The sequence below is a fragment of the Phodopus roborovskii genome, unplaced genomic scaffold (genome assembly GCF_943737965.1).
Source record: "Phodopus roborovskii unplaced genomic scaffold, PHOROB, whole genome shotgun sequence".
Taxonomy (NCBI): domain Eukaryota; kingdom Metazoa; phylum Chordata; class Mammalia; order Rodentia; family Cricetidae; genus Phodopus; species Phodopus roborovskii.
This window is the reverse complement of record NW_026126517.1, coordinates 39,045,697-39,068,343: the sequence shown is the minus strand read 5'-3', so window position 1 is coordinate 39,068,343 and position 22,647 is coordinate 39,045,697.

Genomic DNA, 22,647 nt, shown 5'->3' with positions numbered 1-22,647 from the left:
CTGCCTAATGTTTGGCTGTGGGATTCAGCATCTCCTCCCACCAGTTGCTGGATGAAAGCACTTAAGTTCCTGGAGAGCCAATGGTGTCAAAAGGAGGGTTAGGGAGAGCTTCCTCCTTACTAATTGCTGTGGGGAACCAAGAGGGGAAAAATGATGCAAAGCAGGATGGATGTCCTGGTTTCATTTCTGTTTTTGTGATAAAGTACTCTGACAAAACTTAGGCCAGAAGGGGGTTTATTTGTCTTATGTTCCAGGTTACAATCTGTCGCAGCTGAGAAGTCACAGTGGCAGGGCTTGATGCTGCTAGCAGAATTGAGCAGAGAAAAAGAAACGCAGGAGGGTCTGCTTGCATGTTGGCTCACTTCCTTCCTTTTCAGACAGTGCAGGAACCCTGCCTAGGGAATGATGCTGACCAATGTGGGCTGAGTCTTCCCACATCAATTAGTAGTCAAGACAACTCCCGCGCAATCGTACCCACAAGTCAACCTCATCTAGACCAGCGGTTCTTATCCTGAGGGTTCCCATCCCTTAGGGTCAAACAACCCTTTCATGGGGTCACCGAAGACCATCAGAAAGCACAGATATTTACATTGCTATTCTTAACAGCAGGAAAGTTACAGTTGTAAAGTATCAACAACAATGATTTTATGGTTGGGGGTCACCACAACATGAGGAACTGTATTGAAGGGCCACAGCCTTAGGAAAATTGAGAACCACTGATCTACACAGTTCCTTAATTATGACTCTCTTCCCAGGTGACAATTAAAAGCTAACTGCCACACAAAGCCAGTGAGAGCAAGGCTCATTTGTTTTGCCTTTCTTAGATTGCCCAAGGGTTTGGATTATAAGAAGCTGTGAGTGGGTCAAAGTCATGAGCTCTGGAATCAGATAAACTGACCCCCAAATCTCAGTGCCATCACTATTTGTGGGACCTTGAGTCAGTGACTTTACAGCTCTTCGGGGTTGTCGTGGGAATAGGTGAGCGGCCGCCTAGTGTATTGAGTAGCACAGACCTAATGTACAGCACATGTCTATTGAGTGACTGATGGACTCTCACAATGATGAAAGGAAGGATCCTGGGCTTCATTTTCTCCTCATAACACATAGAGAGAAGAGTAAGTGCAGTGGGTGTTCAGGAGCCAAAGGGTAGTTCTTCAGCCACAAGAACTGTCCTCCCCTCCCCAGGCATGAAGACTGATCCCTTCTGGCCATCAGAGCATATTAGATGGGTGTTAAAGGCAGGGAGCCCAGGACGCCAGGTGAAACCCAGAGAGTGACAATGGATGGGGGCATGAGAAGAAACAGACATTTTATGGCATTGATTAAAGTAGGAAGCCCATGGTTCTATCTCCAACTAAATGGACCTTGTCATTCCACTGTGCTCCCCAGTGTCCTCTTGTGAACCAGAAGGTAGTGGCAGGCACAGCCCTATGAGTGGGCTTAACACAGATATTTCAAAAACCCACCCAAAGGTGTGGCATGTGGCCCAATTGGTAGAGTGCTTGCGTAGCCTGCATGGCGCTCTGGAGCCCAATCTTCAGCACTGCACAAAACTGGGTATAGTGGGACACACCTGTCATCCCAAAACCTGGGAGGTGGAAGCAGGAGGATCTTAGAAGTTCAAAGTCACAGGAAAGTGAGCACAGTGGGCTCGTAGGTAAAGGCTTTGATGGGGATGTAAGCCTGTAGTCACTTCAGGACACCATCAGGCATTGTCTCTTAAGCCGAACATGCAGGGGCCCTATGACATGGCAATTCTTCCCCAAGATGCGGTACCAGAAGGACTTTCACCACAATGTCCTAAACTCTATTGTGTGTAGTAATTCCAAATTAGAAACTGCTAAATGCAAAGGAGAAGGAATTAATATTGTGGTATCTTCACACAATGTCACCATGAGAATGAGGGCTCTTGCTTTGCATATAGCAATATGAATATATCTCCCAAAAATAATGTGTGGCAGTTGTTTTGTGGGGGTGTCATTTCATTCAAAGGCAATTCAGAAAAAAAGCTGGGGCTAACTGGGACCTGAGGAAGGTCCCAGTATAAGAGGAAGCTGAGGTCTGGCCTTGGAGGGTGGTAAGTGGCAGGTGCATGAGTGGACCTGGGTTGGTTCAACTGATCTGGTGCCATATAAATGTTCAGTTTGTAGTAATTAATGTGTGTTTAACTTAAGATACATATGTGTATATTATATTTTTCTATTGGCCACCAATAAACATTTTAAAATGCCAAATACAAAAATAACAAAAACCAAAGAGTCTTGGAATAAAATTATGAAACCTTATTAAAGCTAGAACATAAGACAGAATTAAGTGAGATAGCGTATGTTCTTGAACAAGAAAATGAAATGTAGCATGACATCAATCTCCCTAAGCTCACATACACATTTTATGCAATTTCAATGAAAATCCCAACCTACATTTTTTTCATTTAACAAGCTGATTCTTAAATGTATATGAAAGAGTGAGATGCTCAAGAGTCACGATACTCTGATTTTTTAAAAGTTAAGCACAAGGACTGTAGAACCCACTCAGAGGTTAAGAGCACTGGCTACTCTTCCTGAGGACTCACATTCAATTCCCAGCACCCACACCGTGGCTCACAACTGTCTATAACTTCAACTCCAGTGGATCTGACACCCTCTGCTGGTCTCTGTGGGCACTGCACACATGTAGTGCACAGAGCACACGTACAAACAAAATTCCCATACACATAAAATAAATAATTATGAAATATTTAAAAGTTAAGCATAGCCCACAAACCAGATGTTGTACTTGCTATATTGGATACCAGGGTTTATCACAACAGCACGGTGATTAAGACAGAGTGCCATCAGCACAGGATGAAATGAGAGAGAGAACACCCAAAAGTAAACCCTCACACCTGTGGAAGCTTGTGGCCACTGCCAGATCCGGCCGGTCTGTCACACCAGGCCTATTGCTCATCCATATGGGGGGAAAGTGAAATTAGTTTCCTACCCTGAGTGATTCAAAAAACAAACAAACAATTCCAGATGGAACAAAGGCTTATGTATAGAAGGAAAACTATGACACCACTGAAAGATAATATAAGAGAATACATCTATGACCCCAGGCTAGGGAAAGATCTCCTAAACAAAACACAATAAATGCTAACCATAAGGACAACATTGAGAAATTTAACTACATTAAAATCATTTTTTTTTCTTGTAGAACTACCATATGACTCAGCCTGGGTCCACTCCCGGGCATATACCTAAAGGACTCTACATCCTACCATAAGCACATTTGCTCATACATGTTCATTGCTGTCCTATTCACACCAATCAGGAAATGAAACCAGCCTAGATGCCCATCAATTGATGGATGAAAATGTGGTGCAGGTACTCAATGGAATTTTATTCAGCTATAAAGAAGAGTGGAATTATGAAAGTTGTAGGAGAGTGGATGGGTCTGGAAATTATTACAGTAAGTGAGGTGACCCAGGCTCGGAAAGACAAATACCATATGTTCTCTCTCATGTGTGGGTCCTGGCTTTTAATGTTTATGTATGTATATATGTGGGTGAGGGTGGGTAACAGGCCACGAAACTAGAAAGGGGACCAAGAGAAGGGGAAGGGAGGCGTTGAGGGAGGAAGGAGGGCAATAGAATACAGGTGATGTGAAAGCAGAGAAGAGGCTATGGGGTGGAAGGGGATGAAGCGGAGTGGGGTGGAGTGGGGGTGGGGCAGGGATGGGGAGAAAGACCGAGAAAACAAATTACATTAGAAAATGCCATAATGAAACCTAATTATTATTACTATATTCTTATGTTATGATTTTCTTTGTTGTGCAAAAGACAGTATTTTTAAAATGTCCTAAATGAGAGAAGGTGGGTTGATTACATACAAATAACTAAGGGGATTGGGTAGCCAGCCAGGCTGGGAAGTCAGAAGCTCCACGGTCTGTCTACGGGTAAAAATGTCTTGCCTCTTTCTCCTTACAGGGATAGCACAGCCTTCATTTAATCAACAGACCTTTGTCAAGTGCTGCTGTGAAGAAAGCCTCAGGGTGGGTGCTGGGACACAGCACTGAAAGGAGCAGGCAACACCTGACTGATAGACAGCTACAGTGGTAAATGGAGGTTGCAAGCTGTGGTGCCCAGCACAGGTACAGATGAATGGGCGAGCAGACACTGAATGCAAAGTTTGCTGTGTAAATGAAGCTTTCCCCGCTTTGGCCAGGCCCTTGCCCCTGCGCTCTGTATCACTGCCAGCCAGCAGTGGGTCCTGTGGCTGCCATTACCTTCCCTATCTGACTTCCAGTTTCTTTGCTTGGGTCATATCAGGATGTGACTCAGTATTGAGGACCAACTAAACTTTGCTTATTCCTGCCTCATTGAAGCCATTAGGGACATTAGAGGCAGCAGTGCCAATGGTATTTCTGTAGCTATGGCCAAATGGTGTGACAGTGGTCTGATGGTGACATGGGGGTTCATAATTCAACAGGGGCACATGATCCTGTGTGGAAGATAAGATGCCCAAGGAGATGGGGGATGTGGCTTTCTTTGCTTAGAAAGGCTTGAGTCTCTCCAGAGAGCTGAGGGCTGTGTGTGTGTGTGTGTTGAATGTATGTATGTGGGTACACTTACACATGTGTGCATGTGTGGAGGTGAGAAGTCAATGCCCTGTGTATGTTTCTATTGCTTTCTACCTTACTCTTTTGATTTGTTTTGTTTTTCAAGACAGATTTCTCTGTGTAGCCCTGGCTGTCCTGGAACTCACTCTGTAGACCAGGCTGGCCTCCAACTGAGAGATCCACCCATCTCTATCTCCTGAGTGCTGGGATTAAAGGCGTGTGCTGCCACCACCACCAGGCTCTACCTTACTGTTTTGAGACAGGGTCTCTTACTGAATCTGGAACTTGGTGTTTTGGCTAGATGGTTGGCCAGTGAGCCTTTGGAATCTATCTGTCTCTGCGTCTCCCTCCTCTAGGTGAAGGGGTTATAGGGCATATTCAGCCATATCTGTTTTTTATGTGGGTGCTAGGGATTTGAAATCAACTTCTCATGTTTGCAGTTTGCAGAGCGAACACTCATTCACTTCTCTGGTCCCTAGCTTGTTGGGTTTTTAGGTTTTGTTTTCTTTTTTCTACCCTGTTTTTTGAGACAAGGTCTCTCATTGGTTAGGAATTCACCAAGTAAATCAGGCTGGGCCTGGGTGCCCCAGGAGTCTGCCTGTTTTCATCTCCCCAGGGCTGGGTTACAAATGCACGCTATCATGTGTATTAAAATGTGGGTCCTAGGGGGTCAGACTGAGGTCCTCATGCTTGCAAGACAACTACTGTAGCACAGAACTACTTCTTTAGCTAAAGTCATTTCTGAGAGTAACTCTGCCTGATCCACCTGGAACTAAGGAGAGAGGATATCTGTGTTCTTCTGGCTGGAGAGACTGCCAAGTAAGCTGGTCAGGGAAGATTAATCTTGGTGAGAGGACTCTAGTGAGGCAGGTGTAGGAAGCTGCCAGAATGAGCAATCAAGAAAGACTGAACCAGTTGTAGGTCCTGGGGAAGTATATCAGACAGTTGGGGTGAGGCTGCTGACTCATACAGCTAGCCCAGGACTTCAGTCCCAGCTCTGCCATTGGGCAAATTCCTTAACCTCCTCCGAATGTGCCAATGTACTCAGGGGAGTGATCGTGTGCCCTTGAGATGGCATCGGAATGATGACTCTGAGTGTGCTGAACCTCAGTAGGTGTCGGTTGCTTCCTTTGTCATTACTCCTATTATCCTGGTTCAAAGAGTGGGCAAGTCCTCTGCAAACAGGCAGGACAATGCCCTTAAAAGTGGACTGACAACAGGGCTGTAGCCCAGGCTGAAGTACTGCCCTCAAGTCCCAGCACCAGAAAAATTACATTTTGCTACTCATGACAGTACCACCTGTAATCCCAACACCCAAGAGACCAAAGCAAGTTCAAAGCCAGCCTGGGCTACATCATGAGACCTCATCTCAATAAACATAAGGACAGTGTCTGTGGCTCAGTGGCTGTGTTATCAATAGCTCAGCATGTGCAGTCTTGGGCTGGGTCCCAAGCACTCCAAGCAAGCAAACAAAATATAGAACAATTGGCATGGCAGTGGTGATGGAAACTGAGGCATGAGGTAGGGAGGGATGTGTGGTAGTTGGTTGCTGAGAAGTCTTCCAAGTTCAAGTACAATGCTGAGCTGGAAGGCTGTCGTAGGACTGAGTGGGGGTGAGGATGAATGTCTGTCTAAGGAGCTCTGAGCTTGTTGGCAGAGGCTGAAGGGATTCTGAGGATAGCCACCTCATATCCTGAGATTCTCTGGTCATCCGTGAGGAATACAAGGAGGCTGCTGCTGTTTTGAAGCAGGCATGATATGCAGAAGAAGGAAGACTCAAGGTCCCAGGCAGCTCTGACTGGTTGGACATGTGACTCCTGAGCATTTTATTCCATCTATAGAGCTTGGGCCCCTTATCTGTGGGGCTGTGGAGGTGGTTCCATGCCAGGCAAGCATGAGGACCTGAATTTGAAAAAAAAAAAAAAAAGTCTAGCATAGCTGTGTGTGCCTGGAATCCCAGCACTAAAGAGGCAGGGACAGGCTGGAGCTCACTGGCCTGCTTGTGTAGATGACTTGGTAAGCTCTACGTTCCGTGAGAGACCCTGCCTCAAAAATTAAGGTGGAGGGGAAGACACTTGATATCAGTCTGTGGTTTCCACGTGTATGAATGCTTAAATTCCTGTTGTGCACACACATGAATACAAACACATGAACATACATACACACTATACACATTCACACCCAAAATTATCAAATCAAATAAATAAAAACTTTGGGTTTGGGGTGGGCAAGTACTTGATGTCTGAGGTCTTTGATTTTTTTTGTGATCTCTGTAAACAAACCCCGCCCAGTCTGACCATGCTACTCAGGTTCCAAAGATATTGGTGGCAACACTCCAGGTATTTTTTCTGGTTGGAGTTCATGTGGAGTTGTCTGAAGCGGACCCCCACAGTCTGGTCTACTTTAAGGCCTGAAAATTAACAAGGCAGCTCTTGTCTCTGGTTCTGAATTTCAGAACTAAGATTTTTTTTTTTTTAAATCTCTTTAAATGTAAATCGACTCCAGACTAACCCACAGGCAGCCATATAGGGTTGGGGCGGGGGACCTTGACGTTGGATGGTGAGTAGGGATAGAGTTCTCACTCAGCCAGTCATCATCCACTTGATCTCAGTCAAAACAGTTAACTCTGTAGCCTTGACTTTATCATGTGTGCAGTGGGGTGGCTGGTTCCTTCCAAGGCAGAAAGCCAGAAGAAGTACCATCCCAGTAGACATGCGCTTGTCAGACTCATACAGTCATCCTGTTTTAGTTTGCTGTTGACCTTGGTCATCACAAATCTTTATTTCCAGGGCTAGGACACCAAGGCTCAAAATGGGCAACAAATTTTCCAAAGCCCCACAACCATGGCCAAGTGAGGAAATGCACCTCCTGGCTCCGTGATACCATTCATGAAACCACACAGGCAAATGAAGACTGGACCTGCTGCTCGGGTCACTTAGACCCTGTGAAGCCAGGTTCACTTTTGCACTGCGGAGCCCTCAAATCCTTCTTTGACAACAACTCTGCCTGCCTTCCTGACACAAAGGAGAGCCCCTCCCCCATCAGAGATGACCATGGCCCCCGAAAAGCAAGGCAGGGCTGTGTGGCTGCTGACCACAGTCATCATCAGGCCCTGATTCCAGTAGCTACTCCAGAAGCAGCAACCTAGGCCTATAATTTGCAGGCTGGGTCTGGACCAAAAGCAATTCTACACTGGATCAGCCACCCCACTGGTCCTGGCCTATTAATTCTTGGCTCCCTACACAGCAGATCTGCCTCCAGGCAGCAGTACTCAGGAGCCTGTGCTGTAAAGGGGCCTGAAGTCTCCCCTCTGCCTCATCAGGCTCTCCGGACCTTCTCTGACCAGAAGAACTCAGATACCTCACTGCCTCCCCTGTGTCCCTAGCCCTGCTCTGGCCTCTGCCATCAGTCACTACCCTTCCTGGCTCTCTCCTGCCAGCTGAATCATGCATTTCTTCTTCCCCAAAGGGCCCAGGCTGGGCTTTCTGCCACACAATCTGACAATCTATGCAGATAACTGCAGAGCACTTTCCCACAAAAAAATGGGAAAATGGCCCAGAAATTAGAGAACTTGCCTCCTTCCCCTATTCATCTACCATTTCCAAAAAAGCCTGAGCAAACCCAAAGAGAAGACCACTCTGAGAAGGCAGAGCCTCCCTGCCACCAGGGACTGCTTTGCCCTTACATAGGCCAAGAAGTTGGGCATCTCTTCTTGGATTGACCCCAGTGACCTCCAGAAGATGCTAAGGACTTGGGGACTAAGGGAAGGCTGTTCTAAAGGCCTCTGTTGTCATTGTCTAGATGGCCATGGCTACATGTCACACAGGAGCCTCCATCTAGGACTCTGCATCCTCCCCTAGCTCCCCTGAAAGCCAGAATTACCTTTCAGGGATATGAATCGGTCTCAGTTCCTCTATGTATGATCCTTGGTTCCCTGCTACAGAGGGACAGTTCCTATGCTTCTTGGCTGCCCGATAGGACCATGTCACCATCTTCTCCTGGACCTCAGGCCAGCCTGGCTGCTCTAGTTGCATCCTTCCCACCACAGGGCCCCTGCAAACTGGCTCTTCCCTCTGCCTGAAATATTTTTCCTGTGAATGACCTGGTGACACCTCCTAGTCTCCAGCGTTCAGCCTGTGTAACCCAGTCTCAGTCACGGTCCCTTGAGCCTTTCCCATCATAGCAGAGTCATAGTGCAATTGAGAGCTTTCTGGGCAGTGGACTGAAGCCTGTCTCCTCCATGAGAGTAAGGATCTCACTGCCTCTTCACCCTCCTCTGTCCTCTGCACCTAGTACCCTGCATGGCTCCAACCAGGTCACCAGGCAACATCTGTAGACCAGAGGAAGCAAGTGCAGTCTTCCCTTTGCCAAACTCCGGGTTCCCCATTGGAATTCCCAAAGTTCCCAGGGGATTAAGTAGGCAGAGCAGAGGTACAGATGCTTCATTCCCTGCACAAGCATGGAAAAAGACATGCATGTATAAAGCACATCTGGCACACTGACCACATTTATGTGTGTGTGTCATCCATAGTCAGAACTCTTGTCATACTTAATTCCCCCTCCCCTCTGCACCCCTCCCCACAACCCTAGCTGCCAGTCACCAGCTTCAGATTGTTCAGTGCAATACAAGCCACCTCTGGGAGAGAAAGTTTTTAAACCACAGGTGCTGAGGCCATGGCCTAGGGTAGAATCCTGGGCTGGTCAGGTTCATTACTGATTGAGTTTAACTTAGAGTCTCAGTTTTCCCTTCTTTAAAAAAGAGTGCCAGTGGTTTCCACTAATGTTGGATTGTGGGTAATTGGATATAAAGTACATGTAATACATTTAGCACTGTGCACACACAAGTTCAACTGCCAATGGCCATTAGTGAGGCTAAACCCAGGTTTGGCTCTCCTGTGAGCAGTCCTCTGGGCTATGTCTCATATCCAGGACAAGACTTCCTCATGTGCCTACTTCCTGAAAAGTGAGCTCAGTCCTCAAAGCCATCTGGAAAACTATACAGCTTAAGGGAGGTTTATTTTTAAATGCGTGTGTACTAGTGCAGATCTGTGTTTCTGTGTGCGTGCGTGCGTGCGTGCGTGCGTGCGTGCGTGTGTGTGTGTGTGTGTGTGTGTGTGTGTGTGTATGCAGGCCAGAGGGAAATCTTCCATGCCCATCTTACTCTTTTTGAGATAGGGTCTCTCACTGGCCTGGAACATGTTGATTGAGCAAGGCTGGCTTGTCAGTGAGCCCAGAGATCCACCCGGCTCTGCCTTCCTAGTACTGAGACTTCAAGCACACACAACCATGAGAAGCTTTTGAAAATATTGGTTCTGGGGCTCATAGGCTGGTCCTCATGACTACATGGCAAGTAATTTATTAACTGTACCACCCCCTCTGCAGCTCAATTTAATAAAGATTGTGGGGTCATGGGAAACTTCACCATTTAACACTTCACCAGGTAACAACAAGAAGCCCTAGACACCCTTCTGAGCGTGCTTCCTCTCTGCATTCCACCTCTGTGGTACTCCATCCTTTCCCCTGATGCTCTTAACTATTTCCTCTGGAGCTTGGGTCTTGCCTAAATGTGTACATTGTTGGAGAAGAAGCTGGTGCACACCAGTCCTCAGCAGTGATGTAACAGCCATGGTGTGTGCATGAATGTGTAGATGCATGTTCACATGTGTGCAGTGCATATGTGTCACAGAGCATATGCACACAGGTGAGCCTGCATATGGGGGTCTTCTTTGAGTACTTTCCCCTTTGTCTACTGAGATCTTGTCTCCTGCTAAGCCCAAAGCTTACCAGTTCTGCTAGCCTTGTCAGGCAGTGTGTCAGGGACATTTCCATCTCCTGAGAACTGGGCTTACAGACAGGCTGCTACATCCACTTGGCTTTGATGTGGGCTCTGGGCAGTCATGTGCACACTTACATACCTTATTTACAGAGCCACCTCCCTATCTCCAGGGGTCCATATCTTTTCTGTTATAATTATTAAAAGGTTTTTATTTATTTTATATAGCTAAGTGTTTTGTGTGCATGGTGCTTGCAGAAGTCTAAGAAGGGACTGGATCCTCTGGAACTGGAGTTACAGACAGCTGTGAGCTTCCATGAGAGTGCTAGGTGGGAGTAGAGACTGGGTCCTATGGAAGAGCAGCCAGTGCTCTTAACCATGGAGCCACATCTGCAGACCCAAGTGACAGCATCTCTTCTGGGGTTCTCTTCCACTCCCCAGGCCAGCTGCCAGCCATAGATTTCTTTCTAGCCATACAGGGCACTGACACTGAGAAGATGGAAATAAAACTTCCTCCAATTTTAAGCCTGTTTTCCTGCAGGGGAAGTAGAGGATGTGTTTCTTCCAAATGCCGAGTTGAATTCAGCATCTCTGGTGAAAGGTCCCCATATTCTCCTCCTCAGAAGAGTCCTCAAACGCCCATCCACTTCCTTTACAAAACACCTCTCCATTTTCTCTGGGCTTCAGCCTTCTCAATAACTTCACAGCGTGCTTTTGTTTTTGTTCTTGGCTGTCTGTCTGTCTGATCTCATTTTCATAGGCCTTTTTCCAATGACAGCTCAGGAGATTGTCCAAAGCCACCAACCATCTGTGTCATCCCCTCTTAGCCTCCTTAGTCAGATCATAGCCGGCCATGCCCACTGTCATTTGTAATTATGAGCTCTGACATCCTGGTTCTCCGAATGATATATGAGAGCCTCTTGCTTCTCACTCATCCAGGGAGCTGTTAAAAGTGCACATCGTGGCTTCCTCCCAGGACTGACATGTGGCCTTCGGGGATAGGGGAATTGCAGAGCACAGTCTGAGGTACACCTGGTGAACTCAGAGGATTGCTCCGACTCTGCTGATAGATGTGGCTAACAAGGACAGACTCTTGTGGAGCTGGGGATGGGGAGAAGTAGGTTTGGTTTGGTCTGTTTTGGTTTCTTTGGTGAGAGGAAGCTGTTTGCCAGGTAATGAGTGTCCTTTCCTAGGGCCCTTGGAGAATTCTTTCTGGAGCCCCTGGGTTGAACTTAGGCCAGTTACTCAGCCATGCCATACATTTATTAATGTTCACTGAGGGCTCATCCTGTGCCAAGCACAGAGAATATTTCAGTGAACAAAGCATGGAGCTTGTTTCCTCATAGAAAAGGAATGACCCTGCAGGGACAAAGAAAAAGAAAAGAGACACCAGCACAGGAAAAATGGTAGCCCTCTTGGCAGGGTGTGGGGTGGGTACAAAATGCAATGTAATAGGGTATTGACATTAACAAAGAGATGGTCCGTGAGAAGTTCTTGGGGAGCCCCAAAGTGGAGGACAGATGAGGGGTGTGGAGAACCATGGGGACTGTGCCAGGGACAGGTTAGATCCTGTGACGGGCTAGAGTGGACAAGGACTTAATGTAATAACTTGTTAGCCTGTAGGCTGGAAATGGCAAACGTCAGGGAGTATAGAAATATCAGGAAGTGAATGTCTGAGTGGGAAGGGGAGCCTGATGCCTGGGAAAGTGTGTTATAAAGTTGGGTACAGCCCAGACAACCTGAGTGGAGATAGGAAATCTCTGAGAAAAAAATATGTTGGCTCATCTTCTTCTTTTAGCCCAGGCTGGCCTAGAAATCAGTTTATAGACCAGGCTTGCCTTGAATTCATAGAGATCTGCCTCCCAAGTGCTGGCATTAAAGCGTGGGCCATCACACCTAGCATGGTTTAATTTTTAAAATTGTATGTGTATGTGTTTATGTGTATGAGCATGTGCACATGATTGTAGGTTCCTGAGGAGGCCAGAAGAGGGTGCTGGACTCCCTGAAGCTGGAGAGTTGTGAGTGGTTCTCTGTGGGTGCTGGGAACCAAATATGGGTGCTCTGCAAGAGCAGTAAACACTTTTAACTGCTGAACCCCTCTCCAGTTCTTCGGATCGTCTTTACGTGATTAAAATCTACTGAGCACGATGGATACTGGCCCCTGTCCTGACAAATGGGACATATCAGAGTGCAGAACCTGGCTCCAAGGCTCGTGGGAGGCACAAGTGAGTGAGTTATGGGATCTGAAACTCATATGGGAGAAAGGGATAACACGTGAACATGCACACATGTGCACCCACAGGCCCACATGTGCACCCCACCTCTCTCTCTCTCTCTCTCTCTCTCTCTCTCTGTCTCTCACACACACACACACAGTCACTTTCTTCCTGTGGTACACTGAGACTGTCAGGCATGAGGCAAGGGACAGGGGAGTAGTGGCTATAATGTCACCAGGGATAGCCACAGTCTTGAAGCCAAAGGAAAGATGAGCAGGCAGACACTTGAGCAGATCACAGATCTCCCAGCCCAGCTGGTGGCTTCCAGTTATGAATGGAACTTGTCACAGTACCTGAGTAATAGCAGCAGCCACAGAGCAGAGAGCTTGTCCAGTGGCACAAAAATGGCCTTTGGCCTCCTCAAAACTACGAAACACATTTTTGAGGTTAGATTTTCTTTTTTTTATTCCAGGAAGTCATTTTGAATGGAAGCAGCAGAGTTGGTGATGTGTCATTTTGGACAATCATGGTTTCAGCACATTACATTTCTGCAGGCAAACCCTCCTCTCCTCAAGTAAACATTTACCTTACATTCTCTCCATGCAAGGCCCTGCTCTGGCTTCTGAGAATCCAGTGGGAATCAAAATGAGCCCGGCCTCCCTGGAGCTTCCACCCAACATGGGCTTGGGTCCAGGGAGCAGAGGCATGTCCAATAGGGCTGTGGTCCCTGTACTGAGCCTCATGTGGGCTTTTCCAGATGTGCAACCTTCCCCACTGTCCATCAGTACAGAAAGTGGTGTGGTGTCTGTATATCTCTGGCAGCCCCCCCCCAAGCATTGAGTTATATAGCAGAAAGCTGGACCCAGCACTCTTGGTTGCCTTTGCTTACCTTGCTCCCCAGGACAGAGACAGTGGATTAGGTTGCCCCTGCTCTCCTGACAATGTGCTGGGGAGGAGACAGACATGATCAGCTTCAGATTGCATGCTGTCCCATGTCATTGCCAAAGTCCTCATTCTGTTTCTGTTCTCATACTATGACTCCGGTCTGCCTGCCCACTGGGCTTTTCTGCTTGCACAGCTCCATTGGACAAATATGCTGTGCCAGCTGTATGCAGGGCAGCATGCAGGGCACCAGGTCACAAACATGAGTGAATGAACAGTCTCAGAGATGCTGAAGGGACCGTTAACTATGTGAAACAGAAGGCTGGGCTGGCGTGGTACAGACAGGGGTGGTCGGATGGTGTCAGAGCAGGGCCTGAGGAAGAGGAAGGCTGGTAGTTCACACTGACAGGGAGGTGTGCCCAGGGAGCTCCCCAAGACAGGGGCGTCTCCACTGTGCCTACTGTGGTCTGGAACACAGTAGACACTCACTAATGGGGCGCTGAATTAGTGACTATATGAACCAAGGCTGAGCCGTTCACCTATGTAGCTAGCGCTTTATCCACTGAGCCATCACTCCAGTCCTGTTTTGTTTTTCTCCTTAAAGGATGTCCTCTTCAAATCACATGCTTTAGGGGCCGCTCACTAGCATGTGTCTGTGTGGTTTATGGCTCACACTCAACATGGCTGTGTTCTTGGCCTATCATTTTATCAATAGCACCCCTGAACCCAAGGCTCATCTCTTAGGAAGAGAACTCTTGATACTTGCCCCTTCCCATCCCATTATTCTGCCTCCCCTGAATAAATAGCTCTAACACAGGGCCCACACACACCTGAATCCTGTGCTCACCCTTACCTACTAGAATTAAGAATGTAATTTCCATCTGGGTGTGGTGGCACATGCCTTTAATTCCAGCACTCAGGAGGCAGAGGTAGACATATCTCTGTGAGTTCTAGGCCAGCCTGATCTATATTGTGAGAACCTGTCTTGAAAAAAAAAAAACTATATTTTCCCATGTACACATGACTACATACATATACATGTATATAACACATGAGTGTCTAATGTGAGACAATTTGCTACTATACTCTTGAGGAACAAATTGTTTCATCTGCCCATATTTTCATCTTTCTAAAAATGACACTACATTCCTTGTAAATTTCTGTAACCATAAGTAAGTGGGATTTATTCCTTTAAGAATGTAAGATATGCTCAGTGTTTAAAAATCAATCCACAGGACCTCCATACGGATAAGTAAAGAACTACTGCATAATGACATCATTTCACGGAGAAGAGGCTCCTGACAAAATCCAAGTCTTGCTTGTGATAAAATCTCAGAATAAGCTCAGAGCTGCCTTTTGAATGTGAGAACGGTCAGCTGCAGGAAGCCCACAGCCATCTCACACTTGACGATACAAGGTTTTCCCAGGGAAGTGAGGACAGAGCAAAGCTGTCCACTGTTACCTCCAGCAGGGCAAACAGAAAAGGCATGCCTTAGAAGGGAGAGGCCACACTGTGGCCATCAGATGGCAGTCATCCACACAGGAACCTGAATAAATAAAGCCCAGAGCTCATAAACGAGTCCCTTAATGAGGCAGGGTGCTTGATAAACATACAAAATTGACTGTTTCATATACCAGGGGCAAACACACAGGAAAAAAAAAAAAAAAAAAAGCCGGGTGTAGGGACACACATCTTTAATCCCAGCACTTGGGAGGCAGAGGCAGGCAGACCTTTGTGAGTTCAAGGCCAGCCTGGTCTACAGAGTGAGTTCCAGGACAGTCGAGACCATACAGAGAAACCTGTCTTGAAAAAACCATAAAAACATTTACTATCACTCATATAAGTTAAACAAGCATAAATTATCAAACATTCTCATTGTCAAAATTCTTTCAGGTTGTAGGTAGTTTTGTGCATGTCTAGCTGGAATTGGGACATTTACCTCTTCTCAGTGAATGGCTCTACAAAACACTTAGGAAAATAACCAAGAAGTTGAATACATCAAGAGACAGGAGTCTGTGGGTTGGAAGACTCAGTGTCTCCTTAAATTGATGTATGGGTTTAAACATAAAATCTATTCAATTTCCAGGAAGACATTTTATAGGAACAGACAAGTTTGTTTAAAAAAAAAAATAAGGAGAATAATTATGTGTGCTGGAGAAAGGGCTTTTGCCGAGGACGTGGATTTTATGCCCAGCACCCAAGTTTGGTGTCTCACAACGGCTCATTACTACAGTTCCCCAGGATCTAATGCCCTCTCTTGGCTTCTGCTAGCACCTACACTTAAGTGTACAGACTATACAAAAACAAACTCACATACACATATTTAAAAACAATAAAATAAATCTTTAAAAATTACATAGACAGACAAAGGAGCTAAAATGCCTAAGTGATTGAAAACTAGATTGGGAGAAGTTAGTCTACCTAGGTTCAAGACTCACTTGACTATAAAGCCACAGCAGTCAAGACTGGTAGAACTGGCAGAAAGGTCAGAGGTCATATATGTCAGAAGGCACACAGCAGAAATAGGCAGCTCAAGAGGGGTCAAGACCATGATGGGAAACCCCACAGAAATGGCTGACCCCCGCTAGTGGGAGCTCACTGACAGCAGACTGACAGCTGAGGGACCTGCATAGGACCAAACGAGGCCCTTGAATGAGGGTGACAGTTGTACGGATTGGGCAGTTTATGGGGTCACTGGCAGTGGGACCAGGATTTATCCCTAGTGCATGAATTGGATTTTTGGGGCCTGCTCCCTGTGGAGGGATACTTTGCTCAGCCTAGGTGCAGAGGGGAGGGCCTGGGTCCTGCTTCAACTCAATGTGACAGACTTTGTTGACTCCCCATGGGAAGCCTCACCCACTCTAAGGAGTGGGTAGGGGGTGGCGTGGGGGAAAGTGAGGGGAGCAGGAGGGGGGGAGAGAGGAGGAACTGGGATTGGTAAAATAGAAAAAGATTGTTCTAAAAAAGAAGAAATAGAAATGATGCCAAACTAAATAAAATATTTAGAAAGATAGATACCACAAAAAGTAAATAAAAAGATCTTCAATATATCTATTTAAAAAGAAAGAAAGAAAGAAAGAAAGAAATAGGCAGCTCAGAAACAGACCATGCAGACAGGCCCAATTGATTGTTGAGAAAGGTACAAAAGTAATTCGTGAAGAAAGGACAGTTTGTTCAGTAAATAGTGCTGGTGTGTCTGGTGGGATTTTTTTATATAACCCTCACACCTTTCACAAAAATCACAGACTTCAATGTGAGGCATCAACACACTTAGTAAAAAACGACAGGGGAAAATCTTTGTGGTCTGAGGCTGACGGGGGCTCCCGAACTTGACACCAGAAGCATGACCCATAAAAGAAAAAATGCACAAGTTTGACCTCATCCGAATTAAAAACGTTTGCACTGAAAAATACTCTGTTAAGTGGATGAAAAACAAACCAGAAACAGAGAGAAAAACAGTGCATACCATGGAGCTGACAGGGGCTGGAATTTAGACTAGAATTTAAAATGCAACCGAAAGAAGAAAAGCAACAAGCTAATTAGGAAAGGGGGGAGGGAGATGTGCACAGACATCTCATCCAGAGGTCACCTAGATGACAAACCAGCCCTCACAGAGGTGTCCATCTCATCAACCATGATGGGACTGCACACTGAGACTACCCTGAAGTATGACCATACAACCCGCAGGACGGTGCCAGTTAAACAACAGTGGCAGTGACAAGAGACTAGACAGTGCATGTAAAAATAAAATAGGAGGGCTGGGGTGGGATTCAGATAGAGTGCTGGCCTGGCATGCACTAAACTCTGGGCTCAGTCAGCATCACATGGGTGGGGACACCTGTAATCTCAGCAATTGGGAGGAGGAGACAGAAAGATCAGGAACACAAGGCCATCCTGTGCTAAATAATGAGTGTGAAGGTAGTCTCGGTTACATCAGATTCTATCAAAGTGGGAGAGGAGGGGAGAGAAGAGAAGGGAAGGGGAGGGGAGGGGAGAGGAGGGAAGGGAAGGGGAGGGGAGGGGAGAGGAGGGAAGGGGAGGGGAGGGGAGGGGAGGGAAGCGAGAACACAGGGCACTCTGCCCTGGAATGCAGGCTGGGAGTTTCTTTGAAAACATTCAGCTAACATATGACCCAGCAGTTCATTGCACTCCTGGGCATTTATCCCAGAGAAATGAAGGCTTCCACTCAAGAATGGTATGTGAATATTTATAACAGTTTCATTTGTAATAACGCCAAACTGGAAACAGTCTAGACATCCTCTATCAGGAGCAAGGTTAAACTGTGGTACATTCGTGACATGGATTACTACTTAATCATGAAAAAGAAATAAGCATGGCTACATGACACAAGTGGCTGCATCTCTGGAGAGTGATGTTAAATGAAAGAAGTGGATTCCAGAAAGTGATACACTGATAGATTCCATTTACAGCAATCTTCAAATGGCAGAGTGCACAAATGGAGAGCCTGCGACTGTCCAGGAGGTAATGAGGACACGGAAAGAGATGATGTGTCTATAAAGGACCTCATGTGAGATTGTTGCAGATGGACATGTCCTGTATCTTAACTATACAATGCCTGCTTGTGATGTCCTACTGTGATTGTCCAGGATGCTAGCTGTGATGTCCTACTATGACTGTAGAAGATGCTAGCTGTGATGTCCTACTATGTTTGTACAGGATGCTGGGAAGTTGGACAACACCTACAATTGGAAACTGTCAGAATTTCTGGGTCCAGCCAGGCCTGAAGTCAGCTTCTGTGGCAAATATCCTTTTTAATTTAATCTAATTTGAATAAAGTTTCTTCCACTGGCACCTTAAAATTAGTGACTTATTTCCTGTAACCCAAATGGTCTGTTTTATGACCTCTAAACGGGTGTGATAACACCTTCGGTCTCTTTGGTTGTACATGGAGAGATCACACATACAAATCTTTGTTCTTTTTCCTACTTGTAACCAGTTTATAAAATTGGATGGAGCCATGGAAACTAGAATGGAAAAGACCTAAAAGAGAGGACCTTGAAGGCCATTTCAACTACCCATGCAATACAATTATTAGACAGAATAACAAGCTATCTATCTGTCTGTCTATCTGTCTATCTATCTGTCTCTATCCATCTATCAAGACAAACTCTCGTGTAGCCCAGGCTGGCCTCATACTTGTGTAGCTAAGATGACCTCTCCTGTTCCTTCTGCCTCCATGTTCCAAATGCTGGGATTCTAAGCCTGCTCCATCATATATGATTTGCATGGTGCTGGGGCTAGAACTCTGGGCTTCATGTATGCAAGCACTCTACCACTGAACTACAGCCCCAAACCCCATAACTTAAAAACAAAAATTTAATGTGTGTTGAGGGGGTGAACACCTGTGTCACGGTGTTCTGTGTCAGAGGACAATTTTCAGGAATTAGTTCTCACCTTCCACCTCATTTTTGAGGCAGGATCTCTCTTGTTTAGCACACTCCCAGCAGGCTGGCCATCAAGCATCCAGCTGACTCTCTTGTATCTGCCTCCCACACCATAGTAGGGTCACAGATGAGCACCATGCTCCACATGCTCTGCGGGCTCTTTGTGTGGGTTGCAGGATGAACTCAGGTTGGGGCTTGCCAGGCAAGTGCTTTCCCTGCTAAGCCATTCCTGGGCCCCTAAAACTTCTATCGCTTTTAATACATGACGTAGCTAGGATATTGCATGAGAGAATCATATCTTTTAAGAGGCTAGTGGTTTGGCAACACAGTCCTGAGCACTCCAAGGATTCTCTAGGCAGAGTTTCTTTTTTCAAAATTATTTATCTAAGATACAATAATTTTACTTTTTTGAGAATTTTGTACGTAGATACAATGTATTTTAGTCATATTCACACTTCTTCCTCCCCTTAACTTCTCCCAGCTTTGTGTGCTTTTTTTTTTTAACCCACCTAGTCCAATCTGTGCTGCTCATATATGCATGAGTCGACCTGTGGGTGGGTCACACACCCTTAAGGAAACCTGATTCTCCATCCCCAGAAAGCCATCAACTATCAATATCTTTTCAGCCTTGAGCCTTTCCTCCATCCAAACTGGAACGCTGACTGGCAACCACAGCAGCTGTGAATCCACGAAAGCAGCACCCTGCCATGTCCAGAAGATACTGTTTCCTCCTGTCCTCCTTGACAGATGGCTGTTATAGTTCCCTGAGCCTGGGAGAGGGGTATGACATAGACATCCCATTTGTGACTGAGCACGTATTCTCCACGCATCGACTCATGGAAGCTACGTGTGCACAAGAGTAACCGGAGGGACGGGGCGGGTGGGTTGAAACAGTTCTTTGTACAAACACACAGGTGACTCATTGCCACAACCTGGGAACTGTCAAACTAGCAACTCAAAATGAGGATGAGGCACAATGGCAAGGGAGCATCTCAATGCTTGCAGTGGCCACCAAAGAGGGGACCAGGCTTGGCCACCTGTTCTGGGGTGGCTGTTCGGGGAGGTAAGCCAGTCTGGGCTCCTGGGGTGGGGCTCATAAGGTGGGTTCCTCCATGAAGAAGGCCACAGGTTCCCCAAGTTCAAATGCATTGGGTCATTTGAGGATGGGCTTCCTGGGCACTCTGTTGAGGAAGCCAAGCATGAGGGGGAAGAAGACACCATAGGCGTGTGTAAAGAATTTACTACTCACTGGGGAGCTCAGAATCAGGGGCACCTCGGAATGCTTCACAGGAATTGCAGGCACTGCATGCATGTGAAGTTGAGGTGAGGACTCTCTCCCCATCCCCCATGGCTCCCCCTGCCCTGAGGTTAGTCCAGCATCCAAGGACTAAAGGTCAAAGATGCTGGCCATTAGCAAAAAAGCTCCTTATAAGTCAGAGATCCCTCTGAGCTGGGGTCCAGGTGTCAGTCACAACTGTGGCTGGCACCTTTGTGAGAAAGGAGGAAGCAGCATGTCAGAGAGGTGGGGTGACTGGGACCAGAGTTGATGCTCCTGTGTTCTTACTTCTTAGATCCCAGCAGAGCTCAGACAAACATCCAGAGCCTTTGGAATGTCACCCACCTTCCCACAGCCCTCCCTCTAGCCCACCACACACATGAAGATGAAGTATTTTTAGTCCTGCTCATTTGCAGTCTGTTTCTCTAGACAGTTGCATAAGTGGCTTGGCAGGGATGGGTGAGCTGTACCAGTGGATGGTAAAGCCATTGACTCTGGGGCTGCAGCCACTGTGGCTTGGAATTGGCAGGGTCCAGGCCCCTCTGCACATAGAGGGAAAACCTGAGGCATGCCAGGGAGGCGAGGTGACTTCATCCTGCTGATTTAGGAGAGGAATAACACGGGAGCTCTCCAACTGCTCCTGCCTTTTGAGAATTTTGGAATCACAAAACATTAAGCCATGAGAAGGACCCATGAATGCAGACCAACTGACTGTTCTGGGTAACATAGTTAGGACCGAGCCTCAGAGTAGGCAGGGGCAAGGCAAGGGCAGAGACTTTTGGAAGCAGACTCCCTTCCATCATTCTGGTTTTTTGTTGTTGTTGTTGTGGTGGTGGTGGTGGTGGTGGTGGTGGTGGTGTGTGTGTGTGTGTGTGTGTGTGTGTGTGTGTGTGTGTGAATGTGCCATGTTAGCCTTTCAACAGCACTTTGGGATGGATTGTAAGCATTGTCTTTATGAATAAGGATACAAGCTCAGCTCACAGAGGTAGCATGGCTTCACCTAAGTCAAATGTCGGAGCAGGAAGTTGAGAGCAGAATTCAGGTCTACCCACTACCTGGCCAGACTTGTTTTTCTCCATCTTCTGGGGAAACTGGGAACAACTACCCAAGCAGCTATTGAACTTGACTTACACTTTAAATGATCAAGGTTCAGAGAAAGAGTGACTATGGAGTGCTCAGTCATAAATGGGACAGCTATAGCCTGCCCCTCCTCTAGAGGCTCAGGGACCATGGTGAAAGAGAAGTTGAGAGGATACTAAAGCCAGAGGTGAGACAGTGTCTTCTGAACAGGACTGGATCACTGTGCCATGAACTCACAACAGCTGTGGTTGAGTGTACAAGACTAGCTCAAGATCAAGCCAGTCAACTTCCTAGCACTGATGGGGGAGAGCTCAAGAGTCCCCCACCCCAGCTGAGAGGCCATTGACAGTCAGTGGCTGCCAGGGGGAGAGTCATTTTTTTTTTAAGAGTATGTGTCCCCTGATAGGTTAACCACCCTCCCCCAGATGGCCCCACACCCATATGAAATGCATAACATAAGTGAGTTATCAAAATCAAAAAATGTTGGAAGGGAGCATAAGGGATGAGGAGTGGCCTGGGAGGAGTTAGGGGAAGGTGAGAGGTGGGGGAGGTGACACAGACACGTGCATATGAATAAATAATAAAATGCGAGATCGTTAACTAGTACAATTCATCCTTTGTCAACTTAACACCCAAACACAACACTTTAAACAATATGTTTAAGTCTTACTTCAGTAATGCTTTGTCAGGTATTTTGGCCACAGCAATGAGAAAAAAATAACTGATATAGGATCCTGGGAAAAGAGAAAGAAAAACCACAAAATCAAATCTGTTCCTGTAATAAAACATATCCAATAGCTGAGATTTTTAGGAAAGAGGAAAATGAAGAGTGCATACATGAGTCACACTGACTTCTTCCAATTACCAGCATTTAAGTGCCACAAGAAGCTCCCGACCACGGAGCCTTGGATGCTGCCACTGGTAAGGATGCTGAGCACCCAGCCTGCCAACTTCACGCCTGCCTCTTCCCTGTGGAAACAGCCACCCTCACCGCCCAGAGCCCTGTGCCTCCTGGCACTTGCAGTAAGGAGAACTGGCCAAAGCCATGCCCTGCCTGTTTCCCTTTTCACCAAATGTTCTTGAGGTCCTGTCAGTGTTGACACAGCCTGACATGCTTTGGTGTGTGGAAGGATCCTTGGTTGCTCTGGAAACCTCCCGGTGCTCAAGCTGTTTTCTGTGTGCTCTTCTGACACCTGGAGAATACTGAACTCTGGCACAAGCAAATTCAAAGATGGTGTGGAGGTTGTGACTTAGAAAGAGCCAGAGATGGGATCTGTGGGCACAGCTTAGCTGAGGGCTTTGTGAGTATGTGGGGTGTGTTTGGGAGAGGGTGTATGAGGGTGTGTGTGAGACAGAGTAGGTGTGTATGTGTGAGTATGTGGGTGTGTGTGAGACAGAGTAGGTGTGTATGTGTGAGT